The sequence below is a fragment of the Pygocentrus nattereri genome, chromosome 7 (assembly GCF_015220715.1).
Source record: "Pygocentrus nattereri isolate fPygNat1 chromosome 7, fPygNat1.pri, whole genome shotgun sequence".
NCBI lineage: Eukaryota > Metazoa > Chordata > Actinopteri > Characiformes > Serrasalmidae > Pygocentrus > Pygocentrus nattereri.
In genome coordinates, this window is record NC_051217.1 from 39614859 (window position 1) to 39632497 (window position 17639).

Below are 17639 nucleotides of genomic sequence, written 5' to 3' on the forward strand. Positions count from 1 at the left end.
GAGGGCTGTGATGCGATTATAAAATGATTATCGATGCATCTTTTTTTTCTTTACAGGATTTCTATTTTCTCACTGTGTGACGACTTGGTATTTTTTAAACAAAGTATTTCTAATGATCTATAATTAATTTACTTCCAATATGTTTTATTTGCAAATCAAATGGATGTGATGCAGCAAGTGAACTAGAAAGCTCTCATTCACTGCCATTGCTTGGAGCACATGAGATGATGTTGCCGCTCATCTGTGATAAAATGCAGTTACGGTGAAATAAGATCAAATGACGGTGGATGTCCACAAAGCACATGTTACAACCGTCCTGCCTGTTTTCTTTAGTGATTTCATAGCAACATTGCTTGAATGTCTTCCATTCATAGCAATGAAATGCTGGCCCAAATGTGGCCCACATCTGCAGTTCTCTTAAGGCTCACATTTGGCCTTTATATACGGTGTTGACTCAGGGTGAGTCTGGCTGCTTCGACTCAGCCACAGGTCCACCAAATATGAGACAAATAAATTTAACATATGCTCATCTTACATGGTCCATATCTGGGCCAAATAAATTTGCCATCTGCTCACCTTACATGGGTCATGTCTGGGCCAAATACATTTCCCATATGCTCTCCTTACATGGGCCATGTCTGGACCAAATAAATGTATCATATTCTCACCTTACATGGGCCATGTCTGGGCCAGATCAGGGCCAAAGGACTTAAACTCAACTTCGCCTTAAATGGGCCAGATTTCATGTGTTGTGGACCAGACCTGGGCAAATTAAATTTACCATACTCTCACCTTACATGGACCGGGTCAGGGCCAAAGAGTTTAAATTCAGCTTCACCTAAAATGGGCCAGATGTGTGCCAGATCAGGGCACTTACCCTATATTGGCCATTTTATGGGCCAGACAAAAGTACTGTGTTATGGTCTGTACATCAGGCACTGCAGGCGACATTTCAACATTTATTTATGGTTGAGCCAATGTTGTGAATCAACGTCAAATTGTTGTTTAATTTTGGTTTGTTTTTCAAAAGTGAATCAACATAAGTTGACATAGCTGAACAATCAACAGTTTCCTGCAGTTTTCAGAACATGATGTGTATTGTCATGTGTTAAGCCAGTATGTACTGTATTTGTGACACCCTTAAAGTGTGATCACATTTAAGTAATTATTTATTTCACATATATTTTATACGGGCGGCACGGTGGCGTGGTGGGTAGCGCTGTCGCCTCACAGCAAGGAGGGCCTGGGTTCGATTCCCCGGTTGGGTGGACAGGGTCCTCTCTGTGTGGAGTTTGCATGTTCTCCCCGTGTCTGCGTGGGTTTCCTCCGGGTTCTCTGGTTTCCTCCCACAGTCCAAAGACATGCAGTCAGGCCAAATGGAGATGCTAAATTGCCCTTAGTTGGGGCAACTGCCCTGCGATGGACTGGAGACCTGTCCAGGGTGTATCCTGCCTTCTGCCCGAAGACTGCTGGGATAGGCTCCAGCATCCCCCCGCGACCCTGACGGAGAAGCGGCTTAGAAAATGGATGGATGGATGGATGGATGGATGGATGGATGGATGGATGGGTATTTTATACATATGTTCTTTTGGGTTTTTTTGTATGGGTTGTTGTACTGTACTTGTTGTACTTCACTTATTTTATTGTACTGCACTGTGTATTGTAGTTTATTGCATTGTATCTTATTGTTATTGTATTGCATTGAATGGCACAGAGTTCTATGTTCAACTCTGTTTCTTTTTCTATCTGTGTCTGCAGTGACATTTTGCTTCTAGCATTATCTGAGCTCAGGACTGTCTTTTTCTCTAAGCTATTGGTAACTAGCAATGATACTTTCTCTAGATTGACAAAGCGCTTCTTGTAAGTCGCTCTGGATAAGAGCGTCTGCTAAATGCTGTAAATGTAAATGTACTGTAATGTGATGCCTCCAGTCCTGTAGAGGGAGCTGTGCCAGGGGGCGGGCGCTAGACTGTGGCTTAGGTGGGCAACAGGAGAATGTTCTCAGATGAATCTGAGAGCTCAAGCGGAACATACTGTCTCATCGTGTCTTCTGTGTCCTCTTATCCAAGTGGGGAAATAAGTGGAAATTTGCAAGTATAAATGTTCACAAAGCACTATAGTTAAGGGTTGATGAATGTGTGTGTGCTATTGAAGGTTGAACTGTGTGTAATATGAGCCGCTATGGCCTGGTGCATTGGCAGACGTTCTGCACCGCTAGCATTAGTTACCGCGGCCCGCTAACCTGCTGTTAGCCTTCCGTTAGCATTAGCTACCGCGGCCCGCTAACCTCGGCCGACGCTATTGGGTGCTGTTAGCCTTCCGTTAGCATTAGATACCGCGGCCCGCTAACCTCGCGTCTGGCCGACGCTATTGGGTGCTGTTAGCCTTCTGTTAGCATTAACTACCGCGGCCCGCTAACCTCGCGTCTGGCCGATGCTATTGTGTACGATTTCTCGCTCTGGCGCTACCTAACTTGGCCCTGTAACTGCGTATCTCCCCGTCGTTATCCCTTGTGTGCTCTCGCTAGCGTTAGCCACCGTGGCCTGTTGACTATGCGTCTGGCCTACGCTATTGTGAGTCATTAGTCTCTCACTAGCATTAGCTACCTCAGCCCTGTTCCCGCGCGCTTGGCCACCGCTATTGTGTGCTATTTTCCTCCCTCTAGTTTCGCTAACTCACTGCAGTAACTATATACTTGGCTGGCGCCATTACACACATGTAATAAGCAGCATTAATCATTTTGGCCTTATAAACACCTTCAATCTATTGGTTCTACATAAGTAGGTAAGATAATAAAAAATATGTGAATATAAAACCATATTAGGTCGCTGTGAGGGAAGTTAGGGGGTTCTAAAAATTCGATTTATTTGTGTTTCCTATTAAAGAGCTTGTTTGGCCTCATTTAAGTGAAGCTAGAGCCTTTGCCAACCACTGGAATGTGTTTACAAGCTATATAAGCTACAGTTGGTAACAGCTCTGGGGTAGTGATGTGTCGTTCGCGAACGATCCGGCTCTAAGAGCCGGCTCTTTGAAGTGAACGATTGGAACCGTTAAGATCCTATTTGGGAGCCGTATTTTTCCTTCAGTATCTCGCTGTCTCTCCGCCTCCCTGTCGTTGCGCTTGTGCTCTGCAAGTGCCACAGAGTGTGCTCCACACATCTGACCAATCACACCCAGCTTTCAATTAATAAGGTAATGGGGAAACACTGAAAAAAAAGTTTGTCCACTTTTTTTTCCTCTGCTGTCCTCGTGTCAAGCCTGTGCTCCATACATCTTGACCAATCACACGCAGCTTTCAATTAATGTGGTGGGAAAACCCATCCATCCGTCCATTATCTTCCGCTTCTCCGGGGTTCGGGTCGCGGGGGCAGCATCCTAAGCAATGAAGCCCAGACCTCCCTTTCCCCAGCCACTTCCACCAGCTCTTCAAGGGGGATTCCGAGGCGCTCCCAGGCCAGCTGGGCGATATAGTCGCGCCAGCGTGTCCTGGGTCTTCCCCGGGGTCTCCTCCCAGGTGGACTCGCCTGTGACACCTCCCGAGGGAGGCGTCCAGGAGGCATCCTAACCAGATGCCCGAACCACCTCAGCTGGCTCCTCTCGACGTGAAGAAGCAGCGGCTCTACTCCGAGTCCCTCCCGGATGACTGAACTTCTCACCCTATCTCTAAGGGAGAGTCCAGACACCCTGCGGAGGAAACTCATTTCGGCCGCTTGTGTTCGCGATCTTGTTCTTTCGGTCATTACCCAAAGCTCATGACCGTAGGTGAGGGTGGGAACGTAGATCGACCAGTAAATCGAGAGCCTTGCCTTATGGCTCAGCTCTTTCTTTACCACAACAAACCGGTAAAGAGCCCACATCACTGCTGACCCAGCACCAATCCGCCTGTCAATCTCCTGCTCCCTTGTACCATCACTCATGAACAAGACGCCAAGATACTTGAACTCCTCCACTTGAGGCAAGAGCTCATCCCCGACCCAGAGAGGGCTCTCCACCCTTTCCTGCCTGAGAACCATGGCCTCGGATTTGGAGGTACCAATCCTCATCCCGGCCGCTTCACACTCGGCTGCAAACCAATCCAGCGAAAGCTGAAGTTCACAGCCTGATGTTCCCAATAGGACCACATCATCTGCAAACAGCAGCGATGTGACCTGGAGGTCACCAAACCGGACACCCTCCATCCCCTGACTGCGCCTAGAAATTCTATCCATAAAATTATGAATAGACAGGGCAGCCCTGACGGAGTCCAACTCTCACTGGGAACGAGTCTGACTTACTGCCGGCCATGCGAACCAAACTCCTGCTTTGTTTGTACAGGGCCTGAATGGCTCGTAGCAAAGAGCCATGTACCCGTACTCCCGAAGCACCTCCCACAGAATACCCCAGGGAACACAGTCGTTTTCCTTCTCCAAATCCACAAAGCACAAGTGGACTGGTTGGGGAAACTCCCATGAACCCTCCAGAATCCTGGAGAGGGTAAAGAGTTGGTCCCGTGTTCCATGACCAGGGCAGAACCTGCACTGCTCCTCCTGAAGCCGAGGTTCGACTATAAGCCGAACTCTCTTCTCCAGTACCCCTGCATATACCTTACAAGAGAGGCTGAGGAGTGTGATTCCCCTGTAGTTGGAACACACCATTCAGTCCCCCTTTTTAAAAAGAGGCACCACCACCCCAGTCTGCCAATCCAGTGGCACCGCCCCCAATGTCCAAGCAATGTTGAAAAGGCGTGTCAGCCAAGACAGCCCCACAACAGAGCCTCCAGAGCCTTGAGGAACTCTGGACAGATCTCATCCACCCCTGGAGCCCTGCCGCCAAGGAGCTTTTTAACTACCTTAGCGACTTCGGCCTCAGTAATGGACAAGCCTATTCCCATGTCCCCAGACTCTGCCTCCTCACTGGAGAACATGATGGTGGGATTGAGAAGGTCCTCAAAGTATTCCTTCCACAATGACGTCTTCATTCGAAGTCAGTAGCACACCATCTCCACTATATACAGTGCTAGTGGCACACTGCTTTCCCCTTCTGAGTCACCTGACGGTTTGCCAGAATCTTTTTGGAGCCGACTTAGTCACTTTCCAAGGCCTCACCAAACTCTTCCCACACCCGGGTTTTTGCCTTGGCAACGACTGAAGCTGCAGATCGCTTGGCCTGTCGATACCTGCCAGCTGCCTCTGGTGTCCTACAGGCCAAGGATTAGGTATCAATTAAAGACTATTTACACAATGCCACCTTTCAAATGATATTCCAGAATACCAACACTTACACTTAATGCCAAGAAATAGACTTGAAATACGTTTTTAACTTAACTTAAGCTTTCTTTTAACTGAGGAGAAATGCAAAACATATAAATCAACTTGTGTTTTAATGTGTAGTTTTTAAAGTATTTACAATTACAGTTTGGACCACCTTTTTATATGCGCTGATCAATTACTTTCCTTTTAAACCACTTCACACTATTACTGAGATGATGCGTCACTCATTATAATAATAATACCCCTTACACAAGAACAAAAGAACAAAATAATAAACATTGCAGGCCTGGTCAAACTTGTTGCAGCATAAAGTGGATCCGTATTTTTAAGGGAAAAGTCGGTTTAAAGTTCCGGTTTTAATGTCGTGTGTCCAACTCTCACCAACGTCACCAAAGCATGCTCACAGCCGTCCACACGTCTCTCTCTCGCTCTCATCTCTCTCTATCTCGTGATGCAGGTAGGTGCTCCCAGCGATGGCTAACCCGCAGAACCTCGAGCGTCTCCGGTAGCTCGAGGTGCTATCGGGCAGCGTAAATGTCCCTCGTACACAGTCTTCACCACTGCGCAGCCCAGTACACACAAAGCTCCTCTCTGAACCAGTAAAAGTGCTTAAGCTAGCGGCTAAAGCTAACGGGCTCAGTCCAGGATACGAACACTGCAGCAACCCTAGTAGCTAGCAGCTAACGCTAATTCTCCCACTTCTGAGCAGTGGTAATTCACACAATATATCACTCACGTAATTCTGCACTGTAACTGGTGACTTTACATGATTCTGCAGACTTGGTGGGTTGCAGTTCACTGTCACTAAATGAGGATAAAACTGAAAGTTTTAAACATAATACCTCCCATACCTGACCCTGCGTCCGGGCCATTCTAATAGGAGGAAAACAATGATAGGCACTCTCTCTGTCCAACAGCATTTCCTTAAACGCTGACAAAAAACTAGGTTGTGCAAGCACATTGAATTCCAGTACGTTCCACTCAAACGCGGCATATTATATGAGATAGCCATTCATCTATGCATGCGCGCACATTAATTTCCACTTCACACAGACTACACATATTCACATTGAATTGGAAGTGAAAAATATTTGAAAATATCAAAATAAGAGCAGTGTTTTAGCACAGGGTTACAGTTCTTTTAGGTTTTTACTGATTGTCAGAAGGTGAATGCAGTGACTAAGCCTGATTCGTTTCCTTCACCATGCATGGATGAGTTTATAGACCGGGTAGGGTCTGCCAAATTTGTGAGCAAGTTTGATTTGTTGAAAGGCTATTGGCAATTTCATTTAAGGAAATAGCTCAAAAAATCTCTGCTTTTGTTACACCTCTTGGTTTATATTCTTACAGGGTTTTGAGATTTGGATTGTGAAATGTTCCTGCTACATTCCAGTGTCTAATGAATCATGTTTCTGGTTTAAAGGATTGTGGTGTATATTTTGATGATGTGGTGGTGTTTAGTGATACCTGAAATTTAAGAATGTTGCTCATTTTTTACTTCTGACTCATTGTATTTCCTGATGTATGTAAGTGAATCTGACTTATGTAAGACTAATGTGAAACCTTTGATTTAAAAAAGGCTGCATTTTGCTTAGTTATGTAATATTCAATGATATAGCTAGCTAACTCAGAAAGGTTTTCAAATTTGGACTGCTCATGAATACAAAAGGAATACATTTTTATTTCTACTATGTTTTACTTTATAATACTGTTCTAGATCAGTATTAACTCCTAGTTCATTAGTAATAAGCTACTATTTTAATAGTACTAAACTAATTTAAATAATTGTAACTGCTTTATACCTGATGTTTCATATTACCATCACAATCACCGCCACCTTACTATATTCATAAGTACTTTCCCCCTGGGATCAATAAAGGAATCTGAATCTGAATGTGTTGCATTTTATAATACTGTTCAAAATCATCATAAACTTCTAGTTCACTGGAAGTTACCAGGCTCTCTACTAAGCTCTGAATACGTTATAGTATATCATAGTAGCTTACCCCCTCCTTTGTACAACTCCACATACTCCCAGCACCCTGTACTACCTGCATGCTCTTTTGTATTTTCTGTCTTTCATATATTTATTGTACTGTACTGCTACATTTTTTATTGTATTGTCTTGCACTTGTGTTCCTATGTTGCACCACGGTCCTGGAGGATTTTGTTTCATTTCACTGTGTACTTGTAAATACCTGAAATGACAACGCCTTACTTGACTTGACCAGATCATCATTAACTTCCAGTTCATTAATAATGAGTGTCCATGTGTTTCACTTTATAATACTGTTCCTGATCATCATCAACACCTAGTTCATTAGCAATAAGGTACCATGTTTCATTTTATAATACAGTTCCTGATAATCATTAAATCCTATTTCATTAGTAATAAGTTATGTGTTTCACTGCATAATACTGTTCCTGACCATCATTGACTCCTATTGAAGAACACAGTAACAATGTTTTGTAGTAATGAGTTCCCATGTATTTCAGGAATGTTTGCTGATTTCCATGCCTAACATCCTAACAAGCCAGCCCCTCACCCTAGGGGTCGTTCTAGAAGTGTTGTTCCCATTTCATGTCAAGTCAATTCAAGAGGGTTTTATTGTCATACCATCTATGTACAAATACAACCCCAATTCCAAAGAATTTGGGACATTGTGTAAAACATATATAAAAACAGAATATAATGATTTGCAAATTCTTTTCAACCTATATTTAGTTGAATACACTACAAAGACAATATATTTAATGTTCAAATGGATAAACTTTATTGTTTTTTGCAAATATCTATGCAGTTTGAATTTGATGCCTACAAAACGTTCCAAAGAAGTTAGGATGGGGCAACAAAAGACTGGGAAAGTTGAGGAATGCTAACAAAAACACCTGTTTGGAACATTCCACAAGTGAGCAGGTTAATTGGAAACAGGTGAGTGTCATGATTGGGTATAAAGGGAGCATCCCTGAAAGGCTCAGTTGTTCACAAGCAAGGATGGGGCAAGGTTCACCACTTTGTGAACAACAGTTTAAGAACAATGTTTCTCAATGTGCAATTGCAAGGAATTTAGGGATTTCATCATCTACAGTCCATAATATCATCAAAAAATTAAGAGAATCTGGAGAAATCTCTGCAAGTAAGAAAACCAACATTGAATGACTGTGACCTTCGATCCCTCAGGCAGTGCTACATTAGAAACCGACATCATTCTGTGACAGATATTATCACATGGGCTTAGGAACACTTCAGAAAACCACTGTCAGTGAACACAGTTCGTCATTCCATCTACAAGTGCAAGTTAAAGCTCAGCCATGCAAAGCGAAAGCCGTATATCAACAACACCCAGAAACGCCGCTGCCTTCTCTGGGCCCGAGCTCATCTGAGATGTACTGACGCAAAGTAAAAAAGTTTCCTGTGGTCTGACGAGTCCACATTTCATAATGTTCTTGGAAATTGGGCCAAAGAGGAAAAGGACTATCTTAGTGTGTCTTAGTGCCCATGGCATGGGTAACTTGCCCATCTGTGAAGGCACCATTAATGCTGAAAGGTACATACAGGTTTTGGAGCAACATATTCTGCCATCCAAGCAATGTCTTTTTCAGGGACATCCCTGCTTATTTCAGCAAGACAATGCCAAGCCACATTCTGCACATGTTACAACAGCGTGGCATCGTAGTAAAAGAGCACGGGGACTAGACTGGCCTGCTTGCAGTCCAGACATGTCTCCCATTGAAAATGTGTGGTGCATTATGAAGCGCAAAATATGACAATGGAGACCCCGGACTGTTGAGCAAGTTGTACATCAAGCAAGAATGGGAAAGAATTTCACCTACAAAGCTTCAACAATTAGTGTCTTCAGTCCCCAAACACTTATCGAGTGTTGTTAAAAGGAAAGGTGATGTAACACAGCGGTAAACATGCCCATGTCCCAACTTCTTTGGAACGTGTTGCAGGCATCAAATTCAAAATGAATGATTATTTGCAAAAAACAAAGCTTATCCGTTTGAACATTAAATATCTTGTATTTGTAGTGTATTCAATTGAATATAGGTTGAAAAGGATTTGCAAATCATCGTATTCTGTTCTTATTCATGGTTTACACAACATGCCAACTTCATTGGAATTGCGGTTGTACACAGTGGAGTGAAATTATGTTCCTCCAAAAACAAGGTGCAACATGGAACAAAAAGCACAAATTGCAAACATGCAGACATAGTGTCCAAAAAAAAAAAAAAAAGCTAGAAACAGTGTTATAAATACGATAAATTAAGCAGACCATAGACACAGTAAACAGAGAGGACAATGCAGCACCGACACCACACACATTTCTGGACATGAGAGAGTGAGAATAAGGTGCAGAAATATTTAACATGCTGCATAACTGCACCTCTTTGTGAGGGGGTCCTGCCAGTCAGCACCGCGACAGCTCTGGTCTGCTCCAGTTTCGGTTCCTGGTCATGCATTTGGTCGTCGGAGTTACTGTCACACATTCATCCAGATTAATGCCATCCTAGAACCCCTTGGGGATCATGTGACAGATGATGCTCATTCCACAACATATCATTGTTCTGCTTCACCAGAATACTGATATCTTTCACCTGTCTTCATTGTTCATATGACCATATGATAGCTAGCATTTAAAGCCCATGCTTTTAGTTAGAGCTTTGCGAGGTATTGCTTTCCTGTTACCTATTGAGAGTTTTCTTTTGTATTTGTCTACTTGTTTTTTCTGACGATGGTGGATCATTTAATCTTTTAGAAATATGATTGAATTAATCTTAGTAACGAAGTAATCATAGAGTGTAATTTTTAGTCTTTGTGTGTACTATGCTTAGTTATTTTGACACATACAAGTAATCCTTAAATCGTATATAACAGTATATCTACCATACCATATGTTATTCATGCAAAAAAAAAATGTTAGGGAACCATAAATGGAGGTAATGTGGAGTTTTAATTAGAGTTTCCTCAAAAAATACTACTTTAAAATGACTAAAATAATTTAAAGTCATATAAATGAATTTGATAAATCCTCTCACCAAGGACAGGCCTTAGGCTGTTTGTGTAGGGGAGTTTTGGACACAGGAATGCACCTTGAGCTTGGACAGGCCAGCAAAATTGCTCACATCGCAAAAGATGAAGGCAAGCTGACCCTTGAAGAGTGAAATAAGCTGATAAGACCTGGCAACAAACAGTTCTTGAGACAAATTAATAAAGTAAGTGTCAAAATGATGGCCTTGGCCTGGTACCACCAGGCTGGGAAAGTTTAAAAATAATAGATCCCAGATATGGTTGGTTATAAAGGTTGTAAGTCCCTCATATATATATATATATATATATATATATATATATATATATATATATATATATATAAATCATATATAATCATATATAAATCAGTTAATAAAAACAATAAAATTTCTGGTGTTTGGCATCATTTTTATATTAATGACAGAAAACATGCATTGCATTTTTAATGTAACGTTATTTAAGTCAACTTTCCATAACAAAAAGTTTAAGGCCCTGTATTTAGACAATGAAAAAAAAAAAATAGGTGTCATTTTTCTTCAGCACAGTATGCATATGTGTTTCTGCACAGACATCTATAACTGGCCACATTGTGAATTTAGTATTCCAAAATATAAGGAAGAACTCTCTCGTTAATTCAAGGAAACATTTGCACATTTTCTGGTCTTGAGAAATGTAGGGACTTGCACACATTTTACAGTTAAATAATTTGTAGACAAGCATAAGTTTCACAAAATAGACATATCAAAGCTATATGAAAACATTGAAAACATGAAAAACACACTTTATTATACCCTGATTGGTGCTAAGTCAAGTTTTTGGAGCCTTTTTGCTCCTCTATTAAATAGGAATACACTGAGAAAAAAATCATGAGTTATATTCAGGATATATATATATATATATATATATATATATATATATATATATATATATATATATATATATATATATATATATATATAGACAAACACAAACTGTGAGCAGCAGATGAGCTATTGTCTCTTGACTTCACATCTACAAGGTGGACTGTGACAGTGAGTTGACAAAGTATTTAAAAACTCCAGCAGCACTGCTGTGCCTGATCCGCTCATACCAGCACAACACACACTAACACACCACCACCATGTCGGTGTAACTGCAGTGCTGAAAATGATCCATCACCCAAATGTTATCTGAGGGACCTTGGGGTCCTGAACACCAAGGGACAGGGTAATAGGGGGCTAAAAAAGAATGCAGAGGAACATATGGACTACAACTTGTAATTGTAGAACTACAAAGTGCAGCTATATTGTAAATGGAACTGATAAAATGGACAATGAATGTAGAAACAAGGAGTTGGTCTTAATGTTATGCATGATTGGTGTAGATGATCATGTTTCTTATCAGGTGCCAAATCAAAGTGTGGCATTTAAATTTACGCAAACATCTCAAAAAGACTTGGAGGGTGTTTTGCCCATAAGGTGTTTCTTTGTATTCTGCTCTGGCCTAAACATAATTATGAAACACTTGGGAGCAAAAACAGAAATAAACAGACCAAAGCTTGAGGCCAGAATAGCAAATATCTCTACAGCTACAGTGAACTTTCCAGGAGAGCTGACGTAAGCTGGGACAAAGGTAACCCAGACTGCACAGAATATGAGCATGCTGAATGTGATGAACTTAGCTTCATTAAAGTTATCAGGCAGCTTCCGTGCTAGAAAAGCCAAAATAAAACACAAAAAAGCCAGAAATCCTATATAACCCAGCACAGTCCAGAAACCTATAGCTGAACCTAATGCACATTCCAAGATTATCCTTTCCTTGTATTGCTGTAGATTGTTGAAGGGGACAGGAGGAGAGGTTGTCAACCAAAGAACACAGATTAGAACCTGTATGAGAGTGAAGGTCAGAACACTGAGTCTCTGCTGTGGAGGCCCAAACCATTTCATGACATTACTGCCTGGAAGTGTAGATCTGAAGGCCATTAACACCACTATTGTTTTCCCCAGAACACAGGAGATGCAGAGGACGAAGGTGATCCCAAACGCTGTGTGGCGCAGCATACAGGACCACTGAGAGGGCCGACCAATGAAAGTAAGTGAGCATAGGAAACACAGAGTCAGTGAGAAGAGCAGCAGGAAGCTCAGCTCTGAGTTGTTGGCTCGGACAATTGGAGAAGTTCTGTGTTTATAGAAGACAGCAGCCACAGATACAGCAACGATGGCCCCAGCAATAGAGAACACTGTCAGGATGACGCTCAGAGTGTCGTCCCAGGACAGAAACTCCACAGGCTTCGGGAGGCAGATGTCTTGCTGAGTGCTGGGCCAGAACTCAGGTGGGCAGGGCATACAGTTCAAAGAGTCTTAAATATTAGAAAGACATACATAGAACTCAGTTTGAGAAAGAACAGCTAGAGAAGTATAGAAATAAAATTACTAAATTAGGGCTGTTCCCAGCACTGTGTGTGATACACAACCTGTCTTATTACTGATCTCTCCTTCTGCACATGGTATACAGTCAAAGCAGCAGACTGGCTTTCCTTTCTGCACAGCCTTCCTGGTTCCTGGAGGACAGCTCTCACTGCACACAGATCTTGGCACCTGAAATACGTTAGACCAATGTTAAATGCATTTGTAAGTTTTTTTTTTTTTTTTAATAAGTGTCTTTGTTACAATGGTTTGCACGTGTTGATCTTTTTCCTTGTCAATTCTGTCACACTCAAAATTGTATTTTAAAAATAGATTGTATGACAAACATTATAATAGATGAAACATTTTAAGTAAAATGCATGTATTTCGCTTGCATATTTAGTTTATATGTATTTGTTTCTGTGTTTGTTTATTTTGTGAGTATATGATATTGAAACATTCAGTGTAAGACAGGAGTATTGGGACTTGTAAGTAAATGGAACTTCCCATGATACATTAAATGACTAATTATTTTTGAATTAATTTCATTTCTCATGTGAAATAATAATAATAAAAAGATTACGTTTCTTGGTTTCAGTTGATCTTTTCTGTTGAATAATTGAAATGGATTTCCAGTTATTGTCTTTAAATAATTTTAACTTCAAATTATACCATGTTATTTTCAAGCTGAATTTTGAAATAATTTTTAATGTTTCTATTACAGGTTATTTATTACAAGAACCTTGATGGTGTTTTCTGTTCATCTGTTTAGCCTGTATAATTACTATAAAGGTAAACAACTGACTGCAACATCTATTAAAGAGACCTAAATGCAGGAAAGCAATGAAATCTTCTGTGATACTCACTATTATGTAATCTCCTGTATGTTATGTAAGGAGCAGCCTGGAATTCCTTCATGCCCGTGTTTGTGTAGTGCTGAAATTGGTTGCAGCAGTGGTACGAAAATAAACTAAATAAAATTTTGCCACAAAATGTTTGAGGAATGGCTTAAGCAAGTTTAAGTTGCTTTACATGTTAATTGCAATCTTACATGCCTCAACTTAATATACTGTCCATTTTTCTTCATATTTAAAGTATAAGACAATAGTTCATGTATTTAATTTTTACTTCTTTCAAATTCTGCTACAGGTCTACAGACTATTCTTCTGTAAATTTCCTTCGGGATCAATAAAGTATCTATCTATCTATCTATCTATCTATCTATCTATCTATCTATCTATCTATCTATCTATCTATCTATCTATCTATCTATCTATCTATCTATCTATCTATCTATCTATCTATCTATAGTACCTGTGTCTGTCCTCCCACCCAGATGACATCTCCTTTCAAACTCAACTCTTGGCCTCTTGGTCTGGATGCATCATAGTGGCCCACAGTCACAAAATTCAAATAAGCATCTTTATTAAACTGCCAGTTTATGAGCTCATAAGCAGCCACAGGATCACCACTGGAATCAAACCAGACCTGATAGCCATTCGTTGTAGTGAAATTCACTCTCTTGAGCTGCTCAAGTATCTGCAGTGGTACACACCATTTGAAAAATTGTGAGCAGAACTGTGATCTGTGGAGTCTGATCTATTTTTCAGTGCATCACAAAAAACAATCATTCATTATTGGTGAATACTGAAATGGTGATGTATTCTGAATTTTGTTTAGGCCATAGGCAAAGACAACTGAGGAGTCTCGCACTACTGAATAAGTTGAGCTCAAAAATAAAATAAAGCACAAAAAAAACCTAAAGAGTGGAACAATTCCCGTTTACTTATTGTTTCTGTCAGTGCTTGAAAAAAATGGAAAATAGATTTTTTTTTATCGGACTTAGCTAATAATAATCAGCTGAATAACTACGTTTCTTTTTTCAGTTTTTAATGATAAAAATATTACTCGTACATATCTAATCTATCCTGTGTTAAAACCTTTGCAAAAATGTAGAATTATTTCTTATAATAAATCTTGTCTCAATATTTTGTCTGTGGTCAAAAGTAAACTTAAAATATAATTTAAAAAGGGGCGATCTTTTTAAATGACTTGTGGGAATATGTCTATATAACTTATATATGTGTATATAACTCTGAGACTTCTACATTTAATGAAATCTGCTTTAATATTTCTAATTTTGCTAAAACACTGAAAACGTAATGGCAGAGATGCCAACATTGCCTGCTAATAGTGTAAATGTATCAGTGTGTAAATCAATAGTTTACAATAAAATCACGCTCATTTAAATTATGGGACAAGTTGATAGACAATAATTAATCATTAAAAATGATTTTAAAATTGATTTTTTTACCTGCCATGGTGTGAATTTAGCGCTCTTGTCGCACTGCGTGTCATTACAGATAACACCGTGGATGGCATGCGCTATGGCATACGTAGCTTTATACACCAGGTTAGTCTCGCGCAGCTGCGACGTGTCTGTATACGGGTTCTGCAGCGCGCGGATATCCTCGCTGCCGTTACATTTCCGCGCGCCCCCTGAGGAGCCTTTTAGGCTACAGCTGAACGAGCTCTCCCAAAACTCCGTTAGCAGAGGAGATTTCAGTGCTTGTGCTGGAGAGAGATCCAGAAGAAACTCACGAAGACCTGGAATCACCGAGCGGGGAACCCCAAATCCTATCGCCCCAGCGCACATGTTAAAGCGCAGAAACTCTGGATCAGTGATCCACGTTTCGCTGCCGATCCACTGAAGTGGAGGCGGCGACTGTCTTGTCAGTTCCTCCAGAAGAAACCTCATATCTCCTGAAGCAAGAAACGCTACTATTACTCGGGCTGTTGATCTCCGGATGACGTTCGCCACTCTCTCCAGTTTACTGCGCGGTTGTGTTCTGTAGTAGGACTCGGAGTACTCCACACAGATTCCCTCCTCCTGCGCAGCCTTTAGAAACGATGCCATTCCAAAATTGCCATAGTCAGTGTCGCTGCGCACTGCCCCAATCCATGTCCAGCCAAAATGCTTGACTAGTTTTGCTAGTGCGGCCGCTTGGTGGTGGTCACTTGGTATGGTCCTGAAGAAGGCAGGAAACTGACGCTTATCGCTCAGACATGCGCAGGTTGCGAAGTGACTCACCTGTTATTCAGTACAGAAAATTGACAGAGACGTTATTTTTAAATGCTTGCTTGGGACTAATGCGTGAGTTTTTACACGATGTTCTCATCGTTCTTGATATTTTACTGAACATTTACACATTTCTGCACCATGTAGTGCTGCTTACAATCACCTGTGGAATTCCAAAGAGACCCAGCATTCTAGTCATACTCATTGAAACAGTGGAAGTAGATTCTCCCACGACAGCAGGAACAGCTGCTGCTGCTGATTTTGAACAGGAGTCAGTGTCATTGAAAAATGGCTCCTTGCCGTTTGCAAACTGAAATGCAACTTTGATTGACATCGGCACTTCAGAGCACGAGTCGTGTATCTGATATCCTAACGTGATTCCCGGCAGGAGATCGGCTCTCTTGTTGATCTCGTGAATGGCGAACTCCATGGCACGAGCGTTGCGTATCTCTTTGAAGCTCATACTGTTGAGAAAAATAAAACATACCAATTACACAAATAATACATGTTTTTTTCTGTTACCACATCCAGGTCACATTGACTGAAAAGGAGCGCATTTTTCCACAATTCGTAACATGTTATTATTATAATTTCTCTCTTGTCCTTTGCAGCTGTATACGTCACGCTCACAGACAGACCTCCCAGAACACTGTAGCTGGAGTGGCCGTCTGGTGTACGTCTTGTTTTCTGAACTTGTGTGGGAATGAAATGAAAAAATTCCTCCTATTAAAAAATCTCCATTTATGGAAAGAGCAGGTATTTTCGGATCATCCCACCGCCTGCAGCTGACCAGGTCAGTTTCACCATCTGCTGGACTGAACCCAGTTATCCACAACATTGATACCCACATCACTGACATTAAAGGGACCTGCATGGTCTGTTCGGTAGCTCTCAGCCCTCTGAAGCCCCAAATGACTCTTGCTAAATAGCTCTGATTTGAAAATCCCCTGTGAGTGTGAGCTCAGACTCAGCAGGCGTGATTATGACCTGAATATTAATGACAGTAAATTACATCACATTTGTGTTTGTTTGTCTCTGGTGTTTAAAATTTTGGCGTATTTAAGAATGCAAGATTACACTGACCTCGTCTTGTGACCAAACAAAAAAAATCACATTGTTTTCCCAAAAATGTTCATCTTCTTAACATGGTTAGGCCGGGGACAAAAATACGTATAGATTTTGGATGGAGGTAAAGTTTAAGGCTTTGGTAAATGAAATATAATTTAATATACAATTAGTAGAGTTTAAGTTCAATGCAATCTAAGCATTTTTCAAACCCTTATGGAGGTATTAATCCCAACTATTTACACCTTTTCTCAAATGGGCTTCTCTTGAGCCAGCAAGCACATATGAATGTTCTCCCAATTTGGATCGAAGCTGATTCTCATCTAGAAGTTAAGGGCTCAGATTAATTGGAGAGCTCCCCATGAAAAATCTGTAGATTATTATTTTTTTTCATTATTATTAAATATTTTGAAAGTCATTTGATTTCCACCATTGCTAGGCTTAGTAGTATTGATAGGTTTGTGCTTGGGATAAGAGTTTTATGATAAGTTTTTAGATGATGTGAAAATAATGTATTAGCAAAGCTGCTCTAGGATTTATTTATAAAACAAATAATGAATCAGCACATTTTACATAAAGTGCTGAATGAAAGTGTTGCTTTTCCAAATTGACTATTGGTCTCAAAGACCCTTGGAGGGCATCTTTTCCATTAAGTGTATCTGAGAATTCTGGTCTTGCTGAAAAAAAAAAAAATACTAATAATCAGATCAAAGCTTTAGACCAGAACATGTAATATCTTGAAAGTTTCTATGAACTTTTCATTAGAGTTGACATAAGCTGGGATAATTGTGTAAAATCTAGAGTGTTTAACATAAAACTGATGAAAATAT

At 40.8% G+C, this 17639-nt stretch overlaps 1 pseudogene; it reads right to left on the bottom strand.

Annotated features, from left to right (window-relative positions):
- Positions 1-11955: 11955 nt before the first annotated feature.
- LOC108434011 lies at positions 11956-16582 on the bottom strand (annotated as a pseudogene).
- Positions 16583-17639: the final 1057 nt, after the last annotated feature.